Raw genomic sequence first — 10,344 nt, forward strand, 5'->3', positions numbered from 1 at the left:
TTAGGGAACATTCATCCACTCCAGGAACAGATTCAACCAGCTCCTCTGCTGTTTGCAGAAATTAGGCCAGAGGCTGTGTCTGTGAAGTTTCACTGACTTTCAGATGTTTTCAGAGTGGACAAGGGAGGTTTGTGCAGCCAATATCAATTTATAGACAAAGACCCACAGAGTAACTGCATACAAGGGAAGACAGGACTTCTGTCCCTTTAAGAGTTGAACGTAACAGAGAATTAGAGCAGGTGTAGCTTTTCCCACCCATGAAAGACAAACTGCATCTACAAGTGGCCCTTGCTACCCATGGTTTCTTGTATCTGCAGTTGGGTCATAGTAGAAACCCAGTTTCTTTATTTGCAGGGTGAAAACAGAGTTATTTCTACCTGTCCATGGTTCTTGAGTAGTTGGAAATGATGTCTGATGTCATTTCCTGCTGTCCTTTGTTTTTTTGTAAAATGCTGAGCCATTTTGTGGCTCTTTTCTGTTTACCCTTTTAAAAAAAAAACCCTTAAAAGGAACAAAAATCAGAGCATTTGGAAGTTTTGGGGGCATTGTTGGAAAGCTGAAGAGCAAGGTACTGTGCTTATTTCTGCTCCCCTCTGCTTTTTCTTGTGATTTTCAGCACATTTCAGTGTGCTAACACTAGGACGCTAACCCCGCAGTCTCCATAGGGTTAAGGATTTCATATCCACAGATTTGTTATCTGTGGAAACTGGTGGGAACAGAACCTTCCTGAATTAAGAGTGCCACCTGTACTCAAATACTATCTTGTACCCAATTATTAAAGGGATAGGAGTACTGATTTGCTTCCATCATATCTCTCTAAACTCTGTGGCCTGGTTCACACAATTATTTGAATCTAACATAAGAACAGCTCTGCTGGATCAGGCCCAAGGCCCACCTAGTTCAGCATCCTGTTTCACAAAGTGGTCCACCAGACGTTGCTGGAAGCCTACAGGCAGGAGTTGAGGACATGCCCTCTCTCCTACTGTTATTCTCGTGCAACTAGTACTTAGAGGCATCCTACCTCTGAGGCTGGCTGGAGGTGGCCTATAGTCCTCCAACTAGTAGCTGCTGATAGACCTCTCCATGAAGTTATCTAAACTCCTCTTAAAGCCATCCAGGATGTTGGCCGTCACCACATTCCGTGGCAGAGAATTCCACAAGTTGATTATGTGTTGTGTGAAAAAGTACTTCCGTTTGTTCATTATCCAATTTCATGGGATGACCCCTGGTTCTAGTGTTATGTGAGAGGGAGAAAAATTTCTCTCATTCCACTTTATCCACACCATGCATGGTTTTATAGATCTCAAGGTTGACTCAGCCTTCCATCCTTCCGAGGTCGGTAAAATGAGTACCCAGAATGTTGGGGGCAATATGCTAAATCACTGTAAACCGCTTAGAGAGCTTCGGCTATAGAGCGGTATATAAATGTAAGTGCTATTGCTATTGCTATCATGTCTCCCTGCAGTCTAAACTAAAAAGCCCCAGGTATTATAGCCTTGCCTCATAAGGAAGGTGCTCTAGGCCCCTGATCCTCTTGGTTGCCCTCTTCTGCACCTTTCCCAGTTCTACAATGTCCTTCTTTAGATGTCGTGACTAGAACTGTATGTAGTACTCCAAGTTTGGCTGCACCATCATTCTGTATAAGGGCATTATAATATTAGCAGTTTTATTTTCAATCCCCTTCCTAATGATCCCTAGCATGGAATTGGCCTTTTTCACAGCTACATCACATTGAGTCAACACTTTCAATGAGCTGTCCACCACGACCCCAAGATCCCTCTCCTGGTCAGTCACTGACAGCTCAGATCTCATCAGCGTATATGTGAATTTGGGATTTTTCGTCCCAATGTGCATCACTTTATACTTGCTAACATTGAACCGCATATGCCATTTTTTCACCCACTCACCCAGTTTGGAGAGATCCTTTTGGAGCTCCTCGCAATCCATTTTGGATTTCACTGCCTGAAAGAGTTTGGTATCATCTGCAAATCTGGCCACCTCACTGCTTATCCCTACTTCTAGATCATTTGACTAAATTAAAAAGCACCAGTCCCAGTACAGATCCCTGGGGGAACCCATTTCTTATTTCCCTCCATTGTGAAAACTCTCCATTTATATCTGCCCTCTGTTTCCTGTCCTTCAACCAGTTAGCAATCCACACATATACTTGTCCCCTTATCCCATGACTGCTAAGTTTTCTCAAGCGTCTTTGATGTTTTGATGAGGAACTTTATCTATCTATCTATCATATTTTTACACCGCCCAAAACTTACGTCTCTGGGTGGTTTAGGTATACTATGTCAATTGGATCACCTTTATCCACACATCTGTTGACACTCTCAAAGAATTCCAGAAGGTTAGTGAGGCAAGGCATTGACACAACTGTGTAAATCCATGCCAACGTGGTCTATTGCCCAAGATTCCTGCCTTCGCATGGATTCACACACTCATGTTAATGGTAATCCACATTAAACCTAGATTCACATGATTGTGTGAACCAGGCCTATCTCTTGTCACATTACAAGGAGAGGCTCTAGTTCTCTTCATTGACGTAGAGTGGTATGTAGCTGCAAGAAATGTGTAGCTCTTCAAATAAAGGATGGAGGCAACTCACAGTTCATCCATTCCTGTTTGCTAACTGTTGAACCCTGAGATAGAACTATAGAGTGTATTTGCTCACTCCAAAGCTAACCCTGCGTATTTGTGGTTTTACTTATGAGTAATTATCTTGTATCCCTAGAAATGCCAGGTGTACTTGTAGGTTTGTTTGCAATGTGTTGGCTCATAGTGTGTAAATAATCTTTCTGATAAGCATTGATGGGTGCCTATGCGAAGCAAGGTTTTAAAGTACTTTTTATTTAAATGCATTATCGCCTGAAGTGGGATGCCACCGTAGCCCTGGGATAATGGATAAAAGTTCCAATTGTCACGTGAACTTCTTTTGTGGTAGCATTGGCTTTCATAAGATATGGAGGCGGGTCTCACGATCAGTGAGACCCGGTTTGCGAAGTTGAGCAGGGAACTCCACACACAAGCAAGCAGGAGCCCTAGGCAGCCGGATCGGCCGCCCACACGATTGCTGGCTCCATGATGGAGCTGGTGGGGGCTGGGGAGCTTGGGGGCCGTGCGGCCCCCAGAAGCTCCAGTATGCCCTGCATGAGCGTACAGGGCATACTGAGAAGACCCCCAGAGCCGGGAGGCGGCTTTTCACCTTCCCTCCGGGGGTCTCCTCGTGTGTAGGCACAGCGCAGAGCCGTACCGCGGCTACTCACAATCTTGAAAACCAGGTTTGCGGAGCGCTCGCTCCGCAAACCTGGTTTTAGGGGAGGGGTACTTGAATGGGTTACCCACTCTAGAACCATTGGTCTCGCAACTGAGTCCGGCGGTTCTCACGATTACAGAAAATCGGGCTAGTGGAGGCTACCCAATTTTCTGAAATCGTGAGAATAGCCTCCAAGTCAGTTGTTCATGTAAACCATGTTTCTCTTTCTCACGTAGCATCGTGAACAAATCACCTGCACGTTGGGATCCTAACAGGACTTCCCATCTTTCTGTGTGAAAACAGAACTCTTTTTTGGTGTGTTGAGCTAATTATCTCAGCACATTTTATTCTGAATTTGATTAATCTTCTACATTGGGAATAAAATGTGTCTTCAGGCCAAAAGTGTTGTTCACAAACGTGGAACAATCCACTGAAATAGTTACCATACAGGTAAGGAAAACTGCTGTCCCCCATCCCCTAAAACCTGGGTTGCTGATTTTTTTAAATGTCTGAAGTGAAAGCTCTTCACCTGGAGGGGATTTAAAGTGGTGAGGTCTGTTAGAAAATGAGATTCAACAGGAGTGCCTGCAGAATTTCCTCTAATGCAGACTGTTTTGTAAACTGGAAGTGGAGCAAGAGGGAGAGAGAAGAGAATACCAGCAAGAGATGTTTTCTTCAGATCTTCCTAACTTGAAATAGAAATTCTATCTGTTTCTTCCTTAGGGTCCCAGCGCTGTACACTGAGCCACTACGGGTAAGAGACAAAAAGTGTGCATCATGTATTCTTTCAAAATCTTAGAGAAATAAAGTTTCCCAGAAATCATTTGCTTCTTATGCCTCTCACCCCTATTTCTGCAACAAAACTGCCAAAAAAAAAAAAAAGTTAGGACATTCTTTATTTCCCCCACAGCTGCCCTCTGAGCCCCCTCCTTGCTCCAGTGCATGCTGGGTAATGCCATGTATTCTTAGACTCCCAATGGCCCCCATTACTGTCAATTAGTTACGGAATGCTACTGGGATTCATGCCTGACAGCTCTGGCAAAGCAGGAGAAATGGGCTCAGTAGGGAGCAAGGGGCCTGCCTTTTTTTCTTCCACAAGAAATACCTTTCTCAGCAAAGCTTTTTAATGGCCATCCCTGCCCCCCATCTACGCACATCCATACACATGTGTGTGTGTGTGTGTGTGCATATTGTGCTTGATTGTGAGAACTCTCAGTACAGGAGACTCCAAAAAGTTGATGGGCTTAAATAAAAGTGCTTTAAAGCCTTGCATTTTTCTCTCTGCGGCCACCCTCGTAATAAAGAGCTCTTGCTCCAAATACTTCATCCTAAATTACTTGGGTGTATAATATTTCTCTCCTTAAGTTTCCATGCCTCTTTTCCAAAAGGAAAAGTGAGAGACAGAGAGAGTGACTATGATCTGCGCCAAGTTGTCTGGGGGTGGAGAGAGCAGCTTTCTGGCAGGAGATGCAGCAAAACCGATTTCTTGCAGATCTGCACTCTTTGGAGCCTTTTCCTTTTTGAACAGGATGCAGTTCAAAACCCACCCAAAGCATGATGATGCTCCCCAAATCCTACAGCAAGGATTTGCAACAATCTTGTAACTTATTTTGCAAGTGCTCAGCTTCCCACCTTCTATCATGCTATTATTTTATATCTATATCTATATCTATATCTATATCTATATCTATATCTATATCTATATCTATCTATCTATCTATATATAAAACCATACAAAGCCCCTTAATGCAAAGCCCCATGCCATGCCACTTCGCCTTGTTTGGATGTTGGAAGAGTTTTGCAGACACAGGCCCCACATCCTCTGTTGGCAGGAATCCACAGAGCCCTTCTAGCCCCATCCCCTGTGTATTGGGAGCACTCCGGTGTTATTTTGGCTAAAGAAGACAATCTCAGTCCTGATTTCTAACATCTGGAATGCATCATTGGCTATCTTGTGTTGTAGGGAATGTATGTATCCCAAAGGTGAAGCAGTTTACCTCTCTGCTAGTAAGTTTAGGGATGTGATGAGGAGGTTAGGGCATCAACCAGCTAATTCTCAATTCTCAGCACTCTTACAAAACAACAGTTACTTGGGGCCAAACCACACATGATGTAGGAGGTTATAAAAAGCAAAACTAAAAAACTTTAACGCAGGTGCAGGGGGGTCTGAAGCTGATCAGAGCAGAGTTGTACACTCTTTGTGCTCTTGGCACAAGGAGAGGGGGGCTAACCTCCCCCCCCACCCCACCACGATCTACCCCACCCCACCCCAAACCTGCACAAGGACAAAATGCAATTTCCTTCATTTTTCCTTCACAAAGCCAATAGCTTTGAGAGCCAATTGAGACTGGGGGAACAGCCTGGTGGGAAGGACGGTTGAACATCCACTTCCCAGCACTGCTGCGCCAATCCACTTAAATCCCCCTGCCCTCCCCTGTCTAAACCTTTTTTAAAAAATTGGGAGCTCTGATTGCAGAACTCCTGCCTCACATGAGGTTGCTTTGAGAGAAGCCATGATAATTACACAAATGCTAAGACTATTAATGTGTCTGATGACAAGGCAAAAAGGAGGATAGGACTTCTGAGCTATTAGTGGTCATGAAGAAGAAGGAATTTCACCAGATGGGCACACCATCTCTTAATACAGTGTGACAAGTTGCAATTGATGAAGTTCTCACTTCTATGCAGCTAATAAAGCAGCGCTTTCCAAACTTCTAATAGCAGAAACACACTTTGTTCTGTACTAAAATTGGAGGCACACTTTAGTCATACACATGAACAGAGTATTAAAATGGCTTGTTTTCAGTGGAGTTCACCTCCATGCTCTGTATGAGTCACTAGCCCTATTCATACGTTATGTTCCACTCACGTGCAATCTGTGTACAATATATGCATGTATAGATCCATACACATGTACAGTTTTTCACACATGATGTTCAGTGCACATACAGAAGTACACTTCCTATCTGTACCCTGTATTTGAGGGGGGCTGCAATCTATGATTAAGATCTCATGATTTAAAAAAAACAAAACAGGTCAGTGAGGAGCAGCTGAATCTAGGGCTATGACACCGGGAAGGAGTTTAATTCCTCTCCCATGCCATTTTCTCTGTGAAAAACCACCATGACACTGAAGAAGTTGTTTGCTTGGCAGGCAAAAATGTACAGATACCATAAGGGTACATTCAGAATCCTCTCTGCTGGGCAAACAACAGCTTCCAGTGGGGTGGAGGGGGCGCAAACTGGAAAATTGTATAGCTGCCTCTTCCACCACTGCAATTCCCATTAAACCCCATTCTGCCAGTTCATGCTGTTTCTTTAAGCCATCCTGATCACAGATCTCCCATCATGTCCCATATGAAGCTGCCTTATACTGAGTCAGACCCTTGGTCCAACGAGGTCAGTACTGTCTACTGACTGGCTCTCCAGGGTGTCATATTTCCAGCTTTATCTGGAGACGTGGTCTTGGAGGAAACTGATTATCTAGACCCATTTCAAACTGGCTTTCAGGCGGGCTATGGGGTGGAGACTGCCTTGGTTGGCCTGATGGATGATCTCCAATTGGGAATTGACAGAGGATGTGTGTCTCTGTTGGTCCTTTTGGATCTCTTGGCGGCTTTCAGTACCATTGACCATAGTATCCTTCTGGAATGTCTGTGGGTGTTGGGGGTGGGAGACACTGTTTTACAGTGGTTCCACTCCTACCTCTAGGACAGATTTCGGATGGTGTCGATTGGAGATAGTTGTTCTTCAAAATCTGAGCTTAAGTATGGTGTCCCTCAAGGCCCCATACTCTCTCCAATGCTCTTTAACATCTACATGAAACCACTGGGAGAGATCATCAGAGGATTTGGAGCTGAGTGTTACCAGTACGCTGATGACACCCAGATCTACATCTCCATGTCAACTTCTTCAGGAGCTGGCATATCCTCCCTAAATGCCTGTCTGGAAGCGGTAATGGGCTGGATGAGGGAGAATAAACTGAAGCTGAATCCAGATAAGATGGAGGTACTTATTGTGCGGGGTCAGAACTCCAGAGACGATTTTGATCTACCTGTTCTAGATGGGGTCACACTTCCTCAAATGGAACAGGTTCACAATCTGGGAGTACTTCTGGATCCACACCTCTCTCTGGTTTCTCAGGTTGAGGTGGTGGCCAGGGGTGCTTTCTATCAGCTCTGGCTGATATGCCAGCTGCGCCCGTTTCTCAAGATCAATTACCTCAGAACAGTGATACATCTGTTGGTGACCTCCAGACTTGACTTTTGTAATGCGCTCTACGTGGGGCTGCCTTTGAACATAGTCCGGAAACTTCAGTTGGTTCAGAATGCGGCAGCCAGGTTGGTTTCTGGGTCATCTTGGAGAGACCATATTACTCCTTTGCTGATGGAGTTACACTGGCTGCCAATAGGTTTCCAGGCAAAATACAGAGTGCTAGTTATAACTTATAGAGCCCTAAATGACTTAGGCCCTGGGTTTTTAAGAGAGTGTCTTCTTCACTATGAGCCCCACCGCCCATTGAGGTCATCTGAGGAGGTCCGTCTCCAGTTACCGCCAACTCGTCTGATGGCTGCACAGAGATGGGCCTTCTAGGTTGCTGCCCCAAGATTGTGGAATGCACTCCCCACTAAGATATGATCCTCCCTATCTCTGGCAATTTTTTAAAAACATCTAAAAACCCATCTTTTAAATCAAGCTTTCTCAGCCTTTTAAAATTTGTTGGTTTTAATTTTGTGATTGATTTTAAATTGTTGAATTGTTTTAACTTTTTATATGTGTTTTAATTGTTTTATGTTAAGTGCCCAGAGACGAAAGTTTGACGGTATATAAATGTGATGAATAAAATAAATAAATAAATAAATAAATAAATAAATAAAATTTAACCTGGCACCTTCTGCCTGTCAAGCTAATGCACTACCACTGATTGATGCAGGCTTTCCCTCATATCAGGTTGCACCCTGAGAGTGTCCGCTGATTGAAAGGAGGCAAGCCCAGATCAGTGACTCATAAAGAAATGCAACAGACAACTTCTGAGATCAATCCAGTCTCCTACATTATTGCATACCTGAATGATCCAATCACACTCAGTGCAGAGAAGAGGCAGTATTACATATCCACAATGGTGACTGGAAGGAGGCAAGACCAGAGAAACGAATCATTCAGAGACACAATGACTCCACTCTGTGGAAGTTTCTCTCTTCATTTCCATACATTGCACTAGCATTTCTCTCATCCTATATAATAAAACCCTAAGGTACCTGCGTCCGTGTCCTGCGTCCGTGTCTCTTGAAGGTGTTCTGCGCATGCGTGGCGCACGCATAAAGGCGTCCGTGAGGAGAACCAGCGGGCCAGGCTGTGGGCGGCCATGGTGGCTGCGGAGCCGAGGCGGCGGCCCTGGCCGGGCAAGGTGAGGAGGCGGCGGGGGAAGCTGGGCGAGGCGGCAGTGGGCCCGGCCGGAGCCGCGGTGGGTGGTGGGCCGAGCCGGAGCCGCGGGCGGTGGCGGTGGGCCCGGCCGGAGCTGCGGTGGGCCTGGCCGGAGCCGCGGGCGGCAGTGGGTGGTGGGCCCGGCCGGAGCTGCGGGCAACTCTAGCGCCCATTCATGTAACGGGCTTAACAGGCACTAGTAAGAACATAAAAAGAGCCCAGCTAGATCAGACTGAGGAACTATGTAGTCCAGCATTCTGTTTTCATGGCCAGCCACATGTTTTAGGAAGCTCCCAAGGAGGACATATTGGTGACAACCCCCTCTAATTGTTTACCAACCCCTAGTATAATATCTCTGAACATGGACATACCATATGGTGGTAATGGCTAATAGCCTCTGATAGCCTCCAGATCTGTGTATAATATCCAGTATTTTAAAGCCATCTAGTCTACTGATCACTACCACTATTGCATCATGTGGCAGTGCGTTCCATAGTTAATGACATGTTGTTTGAAGAATACAACATTCCTTTTGTTTTTCTTGAATATAGTGCCATTCAGTTTAATTGGATGACTCTGAGTTATAGTCTTATGAGGTTGTGTGTGTGTGTGTGTGTGTGTGTGTGTGTGTGTGTGTGAAAAACATCTACTTTATCCACACCATGCATAATTTTAAAAACCTCTATAATGTCCCCTACTTAGTCATATTTTTTTCTGAAATTAAAAGCTCCAAGCACTTTAGCCCTTCCTCACAGGGAAGATGTTCTACCCTGTTGATCATTCTGATTGCTCTTTTCTCGGATTTTCCAGTTTTATATCATTTTTGGAGATGAGGTGACCAGAACTATGGACAATATTCCAATATGGCCACAACAGAAATGCATATGAAAGCATTACAATACTAGCCATTTTATTTTCAATCCCTTTCCTAATAATCCCTAGCAGAAATTTGCTTTTTTCGAAGCTGCTGAACACTGAGTAGACATTTTTTGTCCCCTAGCCACCTAATGGCACAGTGGAGGAGTAATTTGCCTAGGGAGCAAGAGGTTGCCGGTTTGAATCCCCGCTGGTATGTTTCCCAGACTATGGGAAACACACATAGGGAAACTATGGGAAACACCTATATCAGGCAGCAGCGATATAGGAAGGTGCTGAAAGGCATCATCTCATACTGTACGGGAGATGCCAATGGTAAACCCCTCCTGTATTCTACTAAAGAAAACCACAGGGCTCTGTGGTCATCAGGAGTCGACATCGACTTGACAGCACAACTTTACTTTACCTTTAGGACCCCCAAGAATACTTGCCAGTCACAGCCAGTTTACACCTTCATCAGGGTACATGTAAAGTTAGAATATTTTGACTCAGTGTGCATCATTCACCCAGTCTGGAGAGATCCTTCTGGAGCTCTTCACAGTTCCCTTGTACTGATTCAGATAATTTGGTGTCATGCCCTCACCTCTTGCCTGTGGGCTTCTCGGAAGCAACTGGTGGCCAGTGTGCGTAAGAGGATGCTGGAATGGATGGGCCTTGGTCCTGATTCAGCAAGGCTGTCTTATGTTATTAAGCTTGGCTACCTCACTGACTCCAGATCATTGATGAATAAGTTAAATAACAAAATTGCCAATGCAGATCCTTTGGGAACTTTTAACTTTGTGA

At 44.8% G+C, this 10,344-nt stretch overlaps 1 long non-coding RNA gene across 1 annotated transcript; it reads left to right on the top strand.

The window, feature by feature from the left end:
• The first annotated feature begins 333 nt into the window (after window positions 1–333).
• LOC128349024 (uncharacterized) lies at window positions 334–8,493 on the top strand. The gene is made up of 3 exons (XR_008318501.1): window positions 334–568; window positions 3,986–4,016; window positions 8,212–8,493. It is a non-coding gene; the product is annotated as an uncharacterized LOC128349024 (long non-coding RNA).
• Window positions 8,494–10,344: the final 1,851 nt, after the last annotated feature.

The sequence above is a fragment of the Hemicordylus capensis genome, chromosome 3, assembly GCF_027244095.1.
Source record: "Hemicordylus capensis ecotype Gifberg chromosome 3, rHemCap1.1.pri, whole genome shotgun sequence".
In the NCBI taxonomy this organism is placed as follows: Eukaryota; Metazoa; Chordata; class Lepidosauria; order Squamata; family Cordylidae; genus Hemicordylus; species Hemicordylus capensis.